This window comes from Pholis gunnellus, assembly GCF_910591455.1.
Source record: "Pholis gunnellus genome assembly, chromosome: 7".
In the NCBI taxonomy this organism is placed as follows: domain Eukaryota; kingdom Metazoa; phylum Chordata; class Actinopteri; order Perciformes; family Pholidae; genus Pholis; species Pholis gunnellus.
Window position 1 is genome coordinate 8,069,138 of NC_136533.1, and position 16,565 is coordinate 8,085,702.

The window sequence follows — 16,565 nt, forward strand, 5'->3', positions numbered from 1 at the left end:
AATTCCTGGAGTCTTGACATCACTAATGGAGGGGAACAGAGAAGACTCTAGAAAGTGACTTCACCTTTAGTCTAGCATCTTTACCTTTGGACTAATATTACCACTGTTTCCAGTCTTTATGCTAAGCTAAGCTAACTGGCTGCTGGCTGAAGCTTCACATTTAACGTACAGACATGAGATTGACATCAATCTTCTCATCTTACTCTTGGCAAGAAACTGAATGTGTGTATTTTACCAAAATGTCCAACTTTTCCTTTGGGGCGCAAGACTTAAAGAAAGAGTAAGCTAGCAACTAACTACTGATATGACCTGCCTTATGTCCAGGGTCAAACTTTAGCCTTTAGAACAACTACAGATCATTTTAGTTTTTATTGTTGTGTATTTCTAAAGTCTGTCTGCTGTCATCTGTTAGGTATTTCACAAAACTACTACTGCAATACAGTCCACTGACTGACCTAGAACTGTCACATAGAGACAGAACAAATATTTCAATATTTCCTGGTATTTAAGTACATTATAACAGTTGTTTGTGGCTTTTTTTAAGCTATGAGGGTTCTGTTATTTTTTAGATTGTTTTTCTTTAGTGACACACACAGTGACAAACAAGTTCTCATCTGTTACACCGTGACACAGTATCAGGTGTGAAGTCTCATCTCACACCCTCCATTGGGCCTACCGTAGGTACCTGCAACCCCTACCTCTTACAAACATCCATACTCTACTGAGATATGTGTTGTAATATATTTATGTTGACCATATTTATTCTGTAATGACTGTTGATATGTTCTATGTTTTAAGGTACAATGACTTCTACCAATGGAGAAGCCATTGTCAGTTTTTTTGTCCTTTGTCTGCTTTGCTAAAAAAAAGTATTAGCCTACTACTATATGTAGTGTTTAACCACTAACCTTAAATGATGATCTTTTGAATGGTGCTTTTGAACGGTGCTTTTGAACTACTGGAATTACTTCTGATCTCGAGAAGAAAAACACTGGCTTTTGGCTCTTTGGCAGATGTAGGATCTGCCTATAATGCATGTAACGGTCCTCTTATTAATGTAGCTGAAAATCTAGCTTCAAGGTTGCCAGATATGTCAGATAAACGACTGCATGAGGAAATCTTCCCTTCAGTAGTACCTAACTCATCATAAATGACTTTCACCATGACCACTACAGCTATCAACCTAACATGCTGGTACTCTGATGTTAAGCTTTAACCAAAGTTAGAACATAGATGCAGATTTTTCTCTTCTCAGACAATGCAGCTTCTTTTTGATTTAAAGAATGGCTGAAAAATAAATAAAATAAAAAAGTCAATGAGCAGCTAGAAAACCTTTGGCCATCATTTGTTTTTTATGATGGGCAATTGTTCTATGAGGTCTGTATCAGAAATTTAAAGAATACTTGATGCACTATGTGCCATACATGTTGTAGAAATGTAATCCTTTTTTTTTGTAATAACCGTTAAGATTTGTAACTTATGATATATGTGTATTTTTAATATTCATACTTGAATTGTAAACAGTGTGCTATATTGAATGGGCATTGGTACTGAATAGAGAGACAGTGTGCTTGTTTGCCATGCTTTATCCAAAGATGTTTTTAAGAATCATATGTACCCACAGTATGTATGTAGCCTGTGTAAAAGAAATGAATGATTGATTCTGGTGCTATGCTTTCTAATCGTACCTATACTGTATGTCTTGCTACTAACGCTGTTCAAAATAAGTAATAATAAAAAATGCTTTTCAGCTGACTCACACGTTGAATCGTGTTTATTTTGGCCATGCTAGCAACATGGCGATGTCGGTCAGCCCGTCAGTCAGTCAGTCAGTCCACCCTTTTGGTTGAGAGAGAAATATCTTAACATGGAGTTCCATGATTGTTTGTACAGACTTTGTTATGGTTCTCAGAAGATGAATCTTGATTTGTGTGTTCCCTTGATTTTTCCTCTAGCACCACCATCAGCCATGAAACCCTGTACAAACCCCAATGTTCCCCACTAGGGTAAATTATTATCACTTCTGTGATCCTCAGCCTTTTCATCCAGCACCATCAGTCGAAATATGGCAAACACTGTTCTTGCTAAACATTAGCATGTTAGCTTGCTGGTGTTAGCATTTAGCTAGGAACTGCTCGCATGGCTGTAAACTCTTCGTCTAAGCTAAATCTATTTCTGGTAATCGGCTTTTCTAAAAACAAGCCTCACATGGTGTTTTACAGGCCACATTTTGGCTTTTGTCAGAAAAGTTTGGTGTACGCCAACAAAAATCGGCATACGCCGGCCTATGCGCAATTTCTTTTTGTAAATCCCAAATGAACCTGTAAATGTGTTCAGCTGGTTCAGCCTCACATCCCGCCCTCTACATGCCCACATTCAACCATAAATGGTCAAAGCACCTCATGAATGTTGATGAATAGAAATGAGCTGCTGATCGAAGAGTTTTTACGGTGAATCACGGAGACTACCGAGAGGAAGAACACTCGTTCACTCCTGATTCTTCCATTTACTCAATCCTCACAGTCCTCACGACTGTCCTCACTGTCCTCACAGTCCTCACTGTCGTAACAATCCTCACACTCCTAATAGTCCTCACAATCCTCGCAGTTATAAGGTGTGTGCATGGGGACGTTCACAGATATTCTGTTGTTCCAGCGGAAATTAAACACAAGGGAAAGACGCATAGAAGAACGCAATGTGTGGTGGTGCGATCACGACCGTCAGGGACATGCGGTACGTGTGCGGTGCTCAGCGGTGAGTTCCCGTCTCGCGATAATACTCCACCACAGAGAAGGTCAAACATCCAAGTGATGTCACAAAAAGAAAAATGTTTTGAACGGAGGGGGCCACATTACTGAGAAAATGTTGTGAGTAAACCCACTTGTCTTTGTTATCACCATAGCAAAGATTCTTTTAATTACAGAGACGCCAGTTGGTTAATAAAGAAGGGCAGCAGGTCAGCGCTGGCTGCGTGCTTGTGCTCGCCAGATTGTGGCTCCATGTGGATTCACTTAGTGGAGCAGGTTGCATTTCCACAACACGAGTTCAGCTCCACTTAAGAGAAATAAACAGAGCAAATGCCTTTAAACCCATTTCTCACTAAAGTACATATTCTCGAGTTCTGGAAACAGCTGAAGCTGTCAACTGCCCGATGACTCATCAAATTGTTATGTCAAATTAACCAGTGAGGTAAGTTCCCAGTACGTTTTAAGAACGTCATCAAGAGGTGGAAAGTACCATTTCCAAGGAATTATGTCATCAAAATGAGTTGGAGATAAAAGGTGCAGGTACTTCAGTAAAAGGCAAGCCACTTTTACAGGGGTCATTGCGCTGAGATAGCTTTGTGGATTAAATGGAAACAGATACTTTGGATCCCTCAAGAACTGCTTTGATTTTTTGCCAGGAACCTGCCTTGGTTCCTAAAATCTAATCTAAGGATTTGGAAGGGTCCTGAAAAAAACGACAACAACTCCCCTCAAAAGCAGTTTCCCAGTGAAACCAAGCTGTGCGCCCTTCCAGACTCTCCAGGCTATAGACAAGTTAGGAAAAAGCTGGCCTGTTTGCGGTGAGCATAAACCAGACACCTTTAATGACTGAGCTGAAAAACACAAACCTGCTCAGAGAATCCTCATAAAAGACACTAATGATTGATGTTTACCATGAAGTGCTTTGAGGTAACAGGGCAGACATTCCAGTGCAATCTGCAGCTGCAACCTGCACTAAAGAGGGTATCCACAAACCACTATTCACCTGGTTTGCACTGACGTACTGAAACAACACACTTCATCTTTCAGGCATATAATGTGCATGCTTACAACTTGTGAAATGTTGTGTTTGTTTATGCATTTCATTTCACTGACCTGCATCCCAGACATTGTCTATGTTGTTGACAGGTTCATTTGCAACATCATATCTGCCATTGAAATGTGTACAGTAGAATCTACAGACGTATCTGTTATAAACCTACCACAGCATAATTACATCCACTTAAAATACAGATGTATAAGGCTCACTGGTAAACATGTATTACATCTCATAACACACCGTGACATTATAGTGATATCTTAGTGAATTATTTTCTGAAAGGTATCCAACCCAATGAAACATGTATTTCTTTTTAACTAAGCAAACAGTGACCCCTATTGTGTCAAAAAAGATCTTACATTCCCTGTGCCTGTTTGACACCTGTGTGATATTTTATGCTCAGGTTATATAAATATCACAAGCTTGTTTCATTTGTTTCTTTTATTGTTTTTTTTCATAGGATTATAATCTATTGAAAGTTTTTCTTATTGTGGGATGTTGGTGTAGATTAGCTGCTCAATCAAGGATACTGCAAACAGGTTAGCATCAATACGTCTTCTTAGCAGTGAGGGGCTGAGCACTTTTAAGATGTAGGAGGATAGGTAAGATAGTTCTGCAGTAAATTACATTTGTAAAATGACAGGGGAGAGCAGAGAGGAGGTGGCAGTTTGCGTAGAGGCTGCAGATTTTAATATGTTAGGAAGACTATGAAAAGATATACATTTTTTATAGATTGATAAAAGAGTGACGTACAAGCCTAAATATCAGCAGATAGTTTAACTACTGAGAGCTGTAAAGTTTGTTAGCTGTGCAGCAGGTTTTGTAAAGTGCAGTTGCATTAAATTCCTCATTGCTAACTGACACTGGAGCCTTTGGACGAGTTACGACCCCGACGTTGTATAATGACATTGTGTTTGTATATTAGTGTGTTATGTGCTTTAACCCCCTCTGTCATCTTAAATCCCGCTTGTGGATCTCTCTCTCTCGGCCTCTATTTGTTGAACCTGCGAGGTTGAGTATGTAGGCTAATCTTAGGTTGATTCTTTTAGTTCTATTTTGTTTTGTTATTGTGCTGTTAGTCCACCCTGAAGCCAAAATATCCCTTTGAAATAATAGCTCTTTTTCACGGAATATATTTGTACTGTAGAAGATATTGTGGTTCACTGTCACTCCTTGAATAGGAAGGAGCCATCGTTAGTGTTATTAATAAACCTTAGTAAAGTACTTTTCCTTAAATGACAAGTCAAAAGGTCTGCTATGAAAAAGGCGTATTGTGAGATATGAATATTTAAGTACTCTAATCCTTGTTGCTGGTGGTTATTGGGAGTGGGGACATGTTGGACCTATGGTTTCCCCTATATGCCGGGGAATAACAGACAGCAAGTGTAATGAATGTCAGCTCAAAAGTGCACCTAAAGCTGGTGATAAAACAGCTTAAGTGACTTGTTAGTGGCATTAGCTTACAATCAAGGGCATAAAAATGATGTTCCTGATGGGGTTCCTACTGCACACTTTTTAGCGCAATAACAGCACCATGGCTTCCTTAGATTGTTTTCCGGAAAGTCTTCTTCATTTACAGTAGACTACAGCATGGTGTTGCCTGATGGACCTACTGAGCAGTGATTAAAAAGCCTGGAAGAAAGAGTAAAAATACAACCATTCCTTTCCTCTAGTAACCATTTTATTTGCTGTATTTCATCCGTAGCTATATTGAGAACAATATCTTTCTGCGCCAATTGTTCTCCTATGTAGACCTTTACCGCAGCAGACAAAGACTTGGGTGTGACTAATACCATTAACGATGGCTCGGTTTTATTCAAGTGTACTAATGAGCCCTGACAGTGATCCATGCACAATACCAGGACCCGCTCACCAAAGCAGGTAAATCCATTTCAGCCATCACTCATTTCATTATTGTCACCTGTGCTTCTCTTACTGTGACATGTCAAAATGCTTTCTGTAAAAAGACATTTCCTCAGCAATGACAACAGTGATTTGCAAGAAGAATAATGCTTTTTCAGTTCATATATTTGAAATTTACATTAACTTCTCATTATATTTTACAATTCAACATGGTAGCATTTACTTGTAATTGAAAAGAACTGATGTAGTGATATAGTGAATGCATCTTTGTTGCCGACCAGTAGATGGTAGCAAAGCACCACACAACCACTGGCTGGATGTCCTTCATGGCGTTCTGTAGCGGCTCATGCAACATTAAATGTGACCAAAGACACAAACAAGTTAATGATCATGCTTCGGTTTTGAGTTTATGACTAGTTATTCCTATAAATTTCATACTGTTCACCATGTGTCGCATCACTGACTGTGTGGTATTTGTGAGGTCATATTGTCTGTCAGAGTGTACTGCAAGCTGTTCTGGTCTGCATAAACAGAATTTCTTATGTGTGGAGTGAACTGAATATCATAAGGGTCAGAAAGAGTGGGTACTCGTGATACATAGTGGATATTACCTTCCAAGTTTTCTATACTCCAGCCTTTTCTGTAATTTCCCTACGGAGCTATACTGTATAAACAGCAGTGAGCAGAACCATCGAACTTCCAAGTCTAACTGTTCTCAAAAACTATTTTCACTGTGGGAAGTCCTAGCAGGAGGAAAAGGTTGTTTAGGCGAGCTTAAATCCTTGTGTACCTCACACATCTCCCACTCCCTCCCGTCCCTCACTCGCTTATTAACCTCACACCCATCCATCCTATAGTGGAACAGTATCAATTTCATCTTTTGATGCACCATGTCTGCTTCAAAATCCATAAGAACCACACACGATTACACAGTTATCTCCCCTGCCAACTGGGCTATCAGTAGTTTGGGGGTAGAAGCCGTTGGCACATTGCCTCACAGGCTTTATAAACTGTACCGTCAGCCTGCCTGCCAGTGCTTTTGAAGGAAATCGTCTCAGCTTTGACTTTAACTGGCTGAGACTGAATGAGGTCATTTTTAGGTATTGCGTTACATGTGTAGAGTGTCCATTTTGTAACAGCTGCATGCGATGTGTGGCCGACTGCAGCCTTGGTCCAAAGCTGACCACCTCTTTCACCGCACATGGCCGAGCGGTATGCTGTCAGAGACAGACATGGTCCAACTGGAGGAGGTATGAAGGGGGTGGGCGGTTGGTGTTGGACCCCTGGGGTCCCGAGTGTATGTGCCAACAGCCCACATGCACATGTGGTGTGGTGAAAAATGGACTTGTATTGTTTGATCCATGAATGTGACACTCCGGCGTGAATCACACATTAAGGATCGTTGTGAACAGACACTCAGGATTTTCATATCTGCTCAGGGGTCTTTGTTACGACTCCATGCAATAAGACAAGATATGTTACATTTTGTAGCTATTATTGACTTTTAGTACTCTGTTTCACAAGCAAAGCTGTGATTCTCACAGTGAATAAAGCTAAATAGCCATAAAAGCCGATAGTCATTTAGGAAATGCACACATTATGACCAGTGGCAGAATTTTCGTTGCAGAAAATACTTTCCCCATTGTAAAACTTTATGCTGCTAAGCAGCCTGGAAAATGTTGCCCGATGTCAGCATAGTTATGATGAATGAGGCAAAGGCCAGACGCGGCTATAGCTGTGGTCGGTCTTTTGTGTGAGAAACTTGCAGGCAAGACACTCGATAACAGGAGAGGGGGGGAAAAGCTAATTATTTTTAACAGCTTAACACTCCAATCAAATGAGCTTTCTGGAGATTTTTACACACTGTTGTGGCTCACGTCACCAGGGTATATTAAACCTCTTAATAGAATGTCGCCTTTGTTCGCCAGCATTTCACACTAACAAGAGGCCTGTGAGGTATACAGTACAATTCAGTTACTCACACACACCCTGTCATTTGATGACACAGACAATAGAGCATACAAGCAACAGAAATCCTTCCCAATACAGTAAATACTATTTCTTTCTTGTGGCTTCAGCATTTGGGGATTTACTGTGTGCGAAAAATGAGTGACAAGCTGTATATAGTCAGTGGAAAAATGTGCAGAGCTTGTAAAAAAAGACGTCAGCAGTCATGAAGGAATTCTTGTCACGATAGCTCAGAATCTATTACGTTTTTTTCTGTACCCAATTGTTTTCCTCCTGCAGGAGACCAGACTTTTTTCAAACTAGATGGGATGCGTCAAACTTTAAATAAAAAAAAGATGGAGAAGTCGCCTCCTCAAACAATGTTTCTTTTTAATCTTTAACAGCTCAAAAATAATAACGTCAACTTGGTACTTTGTGATTTGTTTATTTCTTTGTCTGATAATTACTTTTTGGCAAACAAAACTAACTAACTATATGTATATATATACATATATATATATAAATAAAACAGGCATAGCCCATATAACTCATTATACAAAAACATTTCCCTATTTGGTATGATAACAATTCTGTATGTATTTGTAATATTGATGGAAAAAGTTTGAAGAATTTGGCAATTTCAACAAAACACAATGATTAAACCAGCCAAATCTAGTGAATTGAGGCGTATACCTTTGATGTTGACATTATTGTCAAAATGAAATATATTTTCCTCCTGGAAATTCTGTTTAGAGGATAAGCAAAGGGAAACAAATGGAAATGGTGTCCTCGCTTCTTTCAAGCTAAAAATGAGGGCATGTTGTCCTCAGCAAGTATGTAATAAACTTATCTCTGCAATTTTACTGCTCGTATAAAAATATTTAAAATGGTAGATTAATAATAAAGAGGTATTTCGGACATAGAGAGCAAAGAGTGATCTAACGGTGGTAGGTAAGACCATTTGGAAGTGATTTATGTCCCATTTTGCACTGATGCATAACACTAAATTTGACAACTCACATCAATCACTTCTCTGAAGGTCCTCTGCTCTCAGAAGCCACTTTTTCTCGCTTGCGCTTGACTAAATAACAGGTTCTGGTTTCCTCGTACCCAAGAGACATGCAGACTGGCCCTCTTTCAAGGGAAGATATCATCTCTGGACAAGAGAAAAATGGGAAATTCCTAGACACTTAAACACTCAATGAAATAACTGTCGTGATCATCAGTCATTTTTTTTTTTTTAGATGAGGGTGTTATCATATTTAACCCACATGAAAGGCATGCTATTGTCCAGCTATTCTTCATCCTTCAAAACCCCAACAATGTCCTCCCCCCAAAAAACTCCTCCTCTACCTGCTTTAATTAATAAGAACCTGTCTAAGTGCTGCTGTCCTGTGCTGAGCATGACTTCCTGTCTGGGCAACAGGCAGTGTGTGTGTGTGTGTGTGTGTCTAGATATCTCTTTGTATAGGTCTATACGTGTCATTGTGTGTGTTCTTCAAACACACTCAAACAGGCTTGTCTATTAGTGTGGCATGAGGGGCACTCCATCCAGTCTGTCTCGTGTAGTGCTACTCGTACACAGACAGAGCCACTTCAATAGACCAGTACAATAAGGAGCTTTTATCACACTCTAGTCCCTTACAAAGCTCTCCAGTCTCCATTTAGCATCTGAAGAGGTTCTAATTTTATCAAAAGAGTATCCTGTTATATTATGTTCAAGTACATCTTTAGCCATCCACAGTGCCTGTAATAATGAGCTTTGAGATGAGGATTTTTAGGAGAATGTATTTTACAAGCTTTGGATAAGGACGAACAGAAAGGCTCTTTGACTGTCTATAGACCACACATCTTTATTCAACACATCTCTGCGTTTGAAGCAGCTTTTGATTTATTTGTAAAATTCTGAAATCAAGCTGCTCTGAATGTATTTACATGACGAAGCGGACAGTGTAAGGAATGCATCAAACTGTATTTACCTGCTCTAGCGGCTGGCATTAATGTAGCATGCCCGGCTTACTCAAGCACCCAGGAAGAGCGCTGGGCCTACAAAACATCACCACGCCATCAAGTCTGCCTTCACAGCCTCGTTGTGTATACTTGCGATCATGCATCTGTAGTGTAGTTTACTTCTGACTATTGCATTAAAGCTTCAAAAATCATAAAAGTGGTATTCGTCAGATTATCTAGCTGAACAAATGTGTAAGTATCATAAATGTTTGTTTGGCACGGTGCTTATTTTCTACAATAATTCAAAATTATTGTTCCATAACTTTGAAAATCAAATGGAAAAATCCCATTGTGTTTTAGTAGAGAGAACCAGTGCGAATCTGCTAACTTCCAGGGTTGGCCTACAAGAATATGTCTTCCCTGCAGCACTCAACATCATTTCAGCTCACAAAACGGATGGTCGTCAATGAGCAGCCTGAATTTGTCTACTTCTGTGTGAGCTTTCAAAAAGTACCACAAATTTGTAAACGGCATTGATGCTAGATTGTTGTGTGTGAACGTCTGTCGCGTGTGGACGGCATCTTTCAAGGTGATTAACATTGTTGCTTTTAAATAAGCTAATGTTCAGTTAGCGGCATAGCTCAACAGAAACATAACACGTTTGTTGATGTCATAATCTGTCTGCTGTGACAGTGTGTTCTATAAACAAGGATTAGGCTAAATCAAAGTGGTGGCTGCTCTGAAACATCCACTTAAAATGTTCCCATTTTGCACATGGACATCCCAAAAGGAAATGTTTCCTGCGAGAAAGATTCATGAGCTTCTCACATGCCATGATGGCAGCATGATTTTTGATTCAGTTTTAGCACTCCATATGGTACCACAGCTCAACGACGTAGGCTACACCACCCAGCTGCTTGTGACACATTTATTGGCACACAGTGTAGCATCAGTGGCCACTTAGACCAGACTGTCTGTCTGTCAGTCGCCATAAGGACCAGATTCGACTCCGATTAATTGGCCCAGAAGACTTGTTAGACACATGATTAGATGTATTCTAATTAAACAGCTTGGTATCAACCATTACATGCTTTCTTTGTAAATCACTATAATCATATTGTAGTATATATATATTATGCACTGATGTTGTCACGGGGCATGGTGGAGGACTCAGACGCAGACCAGGCAGAGTAGCTTGCAACAGATATTTAATTACGTGAAACCAATACAGGACACAGCAGGGGATCCACGGACGAGACAAGAGAGAGACAAGGGGAAAAATCCAGCAGAACCGAGACAGGGCAGGCAGACAGGGAACCCGGGAACAGGACAAGCCGAATGGGCGGGTAGACATGACAATGATCTGGCAGCGAGTGCGTGTGTGACTGGGGTTTAAATAGTGGCTAGAACAGGTGAGGGGAGTTGTGCTGATGAGGAGGGAGTGCTCGATTAGTTGATCAGGGGCAGGTGAAGGGAGTGGCTGACAGGTAGAGTGAGGAGGGTGTGGAGCTACACAAAGGCCAAATCCCAATGTCCCCCCCTAAACCCTCAAACCCTGAACCCTCAAGGACTTACTGACGTCACCTAGTAAGTGGTTGAGTGTGAGAGGCTGTGAGGGCTTCAAATGGTATAAATAGGAACGGGACAGTACTTTGCTGCAACAGATCACGTTTATCATGAAAACGACAAATAATATGATGTACTTGTGTGTATTTATTTTATACTTTGTACTCACTGATTTGAAAGTCTTCCAGGCTCTTTCCTCACAAGATGAGAAGTAATTTCATTTAATCTATTTACTCGTTTTTGTCAAAACAGATTCAATGACAAAATCAAATATTTGATGAATAAATAAATAAATATTCTCTGATTTCAAGTTTATTTTTTGTTCCATCTTTAACCCTTAATGTTTCTGTGTAAATGTATTACTCCAGACTGAACACACGTGATCCGTCCGCTTTGTTAGCCTTTTTGTTTACGTCTCCATGCGTCCACTGGTTACCCCGTGTTTAACGTCACATTGCAATGATTTGTGGGTAATTCCCTTCGGCTAGGTCAGCATCCCATGCTGACTTACGGAAAGGGTTCATAAAGGGCTCAAAATGTCTGCAAGAGAGCCCTCAAACACTCGATGATTGGACAGCGGGACAGCCCTAAACCCTCACGGACTTCGCGAGAGCGCGCCTCAAAGTCCGTGAGTCCATAAGGGGGAACATTGGGATTTGGCCAAAGACACAGAACGCAGAGGCAAAGCCTAATCGTGACAAATGTGATATAGTAATGTTTTATTGTTATGACATTTTCTTTTTATTTGTCCTCTCTGACCACAGACGGCTATAAATACACTTTAAAGCGACTCATACTTTGTAACTAATGGTGCGTTTAGGACTGAATGCAAAAGATTGAAAATGGCATGTGTCTCATACCAACCTAATCTCATGGGAATGCATATAAATAGCAGAACATTTTAAGAACATTCTGCGGATCATGATTATGCATGTTTGGGCTTTCTGTCTGTCATTTTACATCACATTGTCAACGCGAAACGGCCACAGTTGGGCTGAGGCAACAAAACCTCTTAGGTTGAGAAAAAACATCATGGTTGGGCTTAAAATAAGTATGTTGACTAACTACAACGTAACATATGTACAGAAAGCACGCCACGAACATCAGTAACGTAACTTCAAAACAACTCACCAACATTTTTGGACACGAACAACGATCCCGAACTCTAACCTCCTGGTAGAAATGACTGTGTTCCTCCCCTTCCACCTCACCCGCCACAAGTCTTCTTTCTCACGTTTTATACTGCACAACTTTCTCTCAGCGTAGCATATTTACGCGTATGCATTTACATTGCTGTCACTACAGACCACATGGCGGAAAATGACTTATATATGACTAGAAATTGATGTCATTCATCCGTCATTTGGTGAGACCGGGCTGCTCCAACAATAGCAATGTAGTTCTTTACTACTCATTTAGAGATGGTGTAATGTTGATGTTGAATTGGTGGAATTACTTTTTTTCTGAGTAATTCACTCAACTAGTTTGTCTCCATGGCAGCAATAAATAACCTGCAAACAAAGCTCGTATCTATAACGGAGTACATTTTGAAGACATTTGAAGAAACCAAGGCCACACAGAGAGGCCATTGGAGTGTTGTGTTGATGCTCTGCTAGATGGCATAGCCACAGCAAAACCCTCTGCCCTCTGTCGCACCTTTACACTTCTCTCATCTTCAACTATTGTTGCATGTCCCGTCACTGACATGCCGTTATCGCTGCGTGAATCCACACGCACAATGAGGCTTAAGGGATCCTTTTCTCTGAGAGGAGATAGACCCGTAGACCAGGACAAAGGCTTCAAACTATCCAAATGATCTCTTCTGGGTGTTCCTCAAAAGGTATTATAGTTATCTGGGAGAACCATCTTAAATGCTTTTGCCCCACATGTCAAAGCAAAAAGTCTTATTATGCACATCACAGTGGGGTGTAAATATTTTTTTAATTCTTTTTGCCAGGTTGCAATTTTGTGCTGGCACACAGGCCTCATATCTCCAAGAATGTTACAGAAACGTTTGATCTCTGTATGAATGTTGAGTCTGTGCACACAAGATGCTTATTAAAGCAGAAGGTGGAATCTTTCTTCCACCTGATTTATATCAGGTGCAAGCCCATGGATGGGTAATTTGGCTGATAGAAGCATTTTTATTACAGAGCTCAGGTTGTAGTGGAAATGATAGGCCTGCTTTACAGCATTTGTGGACTGGAGTTTACCCCTCTCTATTGTCTACAGCTGATTCTACTGGAATGTTTGTTTAGACTCATCCCCTGAACAGGAGCTTCACCTGGAATCTGTAGCAGCTCCCAAGATGGAGACAGGCTGTCAGATATACCTGGAGCCAGATGTAGTTTCTACATCCATTTAGGGCTAACTGTGGGACTTGAAATGGGGTAATGGTTCCACACTTATTAAGATTCGTAAATACACATAGCTTTATAAATTGGAGGCAAATAATGCATATATCTGTTTTAAAGTTTTAGTCATGAATCATAAGTTTTATGCATCCGACAAAACGGACAAGACACAATGAGAGACCCTTTAATGCATCCTTTAACCACTGCAGAGATCTCTACACACAGTCAAACTAAGTGAAGCAATGTCGATAGATTGGTGTACAATGAAACTAAAATGAATGCTAAATAAACACTGCCTGGTGAAACTTAATAAAAGAGAGGGAAGCCATCACGGCAGTCAATGAGAACTTTCATTCCTATTTTCTGTTGCTGATTTAAAAATAACCCATATTGAGAGTGGTGGGGTAGAATGGGATCTTGGGGAGAATAGCATAAACCTCCCAAAGTTACAATGGGCCTCATTCACAAACAAATCTGTGCTTAATCAATGTTTTCTTAACTGAATATGTTCGCACTGTGCGTACAAATTCAGAACTGCCTCGGACAATGCATACACAATGCGTAGCATATTCAAACTGATTTCATTAAAAAAGACTTTATTAGACAACACTATTTAAATCCATGGCCATGTGTATTGAATATCTTAATAAAATGTTTTAACCGTACTATACAATACAATATAATTGAGTGTCCTGGCTGACAATGGAGTTCATAAGAATGTCCTTTCATTGTTTTTATTGCCTTGGCCTATAATGATTGGCTACTTCTACCATATTTAGTGCTATAAAATTGCACTTGTATAGCCAATTAGTGAATGAGGCCTATTGTCCTCATGAAGCTTCTTACTAGCTGAACAGAGGACAACACTCGTTGTGTTACTCAGTATTCCCAGTATGCGGTATCTGCATGCAGCATCTTCATGTTGTAAGTATTCTGAAGTATCTGCTGGAAGCGGTGATGTTCTGTATCATGTCTGCAGACTTTGGTGCTGTCACATTCCTTCACTGGCGTGGCAGCAGTGCTCCTGTCTGTGTCTTTTCTCAGCCTTTTCTCTTTTCACACGCCGGCCTCGTTGGCTCAGAGCAGCTGCTGATAGGCATTAGAATGAAATGATGGGAATATTTGTTCTTCTCACTGACACCATCACTGTGGCCTGAACATTGATTCTGTCCATCTCCTCTTCCTGATCCCCCATGTTTCATTTCCTGGGCATATGACATGGTGAATTTGCCCTTTAAGAAGGAAGAGCAGTACACAGAGCTGTAGCCTGATTTGCGTGTTTAGATTTCTCCTCCATCACCTCAGCAAACCCACAAACTCAATTTTAATAATGAATAAAGGACTTTGAAATAAAACACAAAAATGAATCCCCGAAAAAACCTATCAAAACTTTCAAGGCAATTCTTCAGTTATTTTCTTCCAACGCCTTCTTAAAAACATGTGTTTTCTGCAACTTCAAGTTATCCATGACGAAATTATAAAAGTGCTAGGCTACAGATCAGAGACGCGTTGGAATCCTATTCGTCACGGGTTTTCATGGAATCAACCTCTACAGGAGTCTCTTCCACCATGTCAAAGTAGACAATGATGGAGTATTTGGCAAGGGTGCAAAGAAGTGCTCTGCAAGGGAAATCCGGTAAAAGAAAATCCTTTAATAAACAGAGATTCAACAAGCTATCCTTGTGTAACTATGACAAAGAAGCACAGACAACGGTCATACTTCTAGGACAGGATTTGTTGTCAATTGAGCTTTTTGGTTTACACTTTATTTCATGTCAGTTAACATCCTTTCCCAGAGGATACTAAGCCTGTGCAAAATGTATCCATGTAATGCTTTTCAGGTTCTTTAATGACTCATACCAAAGATCAGTCGGGGTCCTCTTCCTAATCTTCCACAATTCTGTGTGTCTGGCCTGCTGATAAAGACACCGGTAAATCCCTCCTAGCCTGTAACGCAGACCTAAGTGTTTACTGAGTAGAGAATGTGTTGCACCCATGGTGGATGTATATAGGACTTAAAGATTTACTTGAATGAAAATTGCTCACCTAGGGCATAAATCCTAAAAATTGTCTAGCTTCTGTGTTGTTCAGCCCCCTGCACATCCGCATTTCCCCCGCCCACGTGTTCACACTTGGCCCATGGACTTAAATTTGTCACGGAAATTTTTCTGCTCAAGGAAAATTTTACAAACATAAATAATTTTATGGATTACAAATTAATAATCCAAGAGCAATAATTGGCCTTTGTTTGTTGTTCGAGGTGTCCTGCTGACAGTTTTACGAACTTTTATAATGGAGGTATATGGGTGGAAATCTTTGCTGCAATACTACGAGTGCCCACCGGGCCAAATTGGCACCAAGGCTGAGTTGTGCCATATCAAAAGCTCTTTTAATACATCTGAGGTTGTACCACATAAACTAATTTTTTAATAGAGATTAGTTAGTAACTGCCAGGTGTAACTGCTATGTAAACTGAAGTAGACTAAAGTTAGTCTACTATCGTGTTGTTTTTGGAAGTTATGTTTCATCTTGCGATGCTGCAGTTACTTTCTTTTTACATGCATTTCTTTTGATCAGTCCTTCTTAAAAATGTTCTCTTGCAAAAGATTTTAGTAAATCACTAGATTGAAACTAGCTAGAAGTAACTACAATCTTAGGAACAACTTTACACACAAACTTAGTAAATCATTTTCAAACAGCTGGGGCATCCCAATTCAGATATAAAACCTATTTAAAGTCAGAGATTCAGATGCTAGAAAACTCCTTCCCACAAAGTATTGCTTTGGCCTCAGACATCCAGTTTCTGTGAGGTGCTAAATATCGCTGAGGTCTGGAAAGTATTCTGCCTCCATTAAAAATCAGTTGCAGCCTGATTCCTCAGCAAATAAGTGAAATTGATTTGGTGTGTTGCAGACAGCCACATACAATGCCGAGACAGTCCACAAATTGCATGTACAGTGTGAAGAAAGTGTGTAAAAAAATGTGAGATGAACAGATGGAAAAGATAAAAAAAAATAGGACTGGCAACAGATAGTGTGAGTTTGATTCTTAATGGGACATTTGAAAAATGGTTTAGCACTG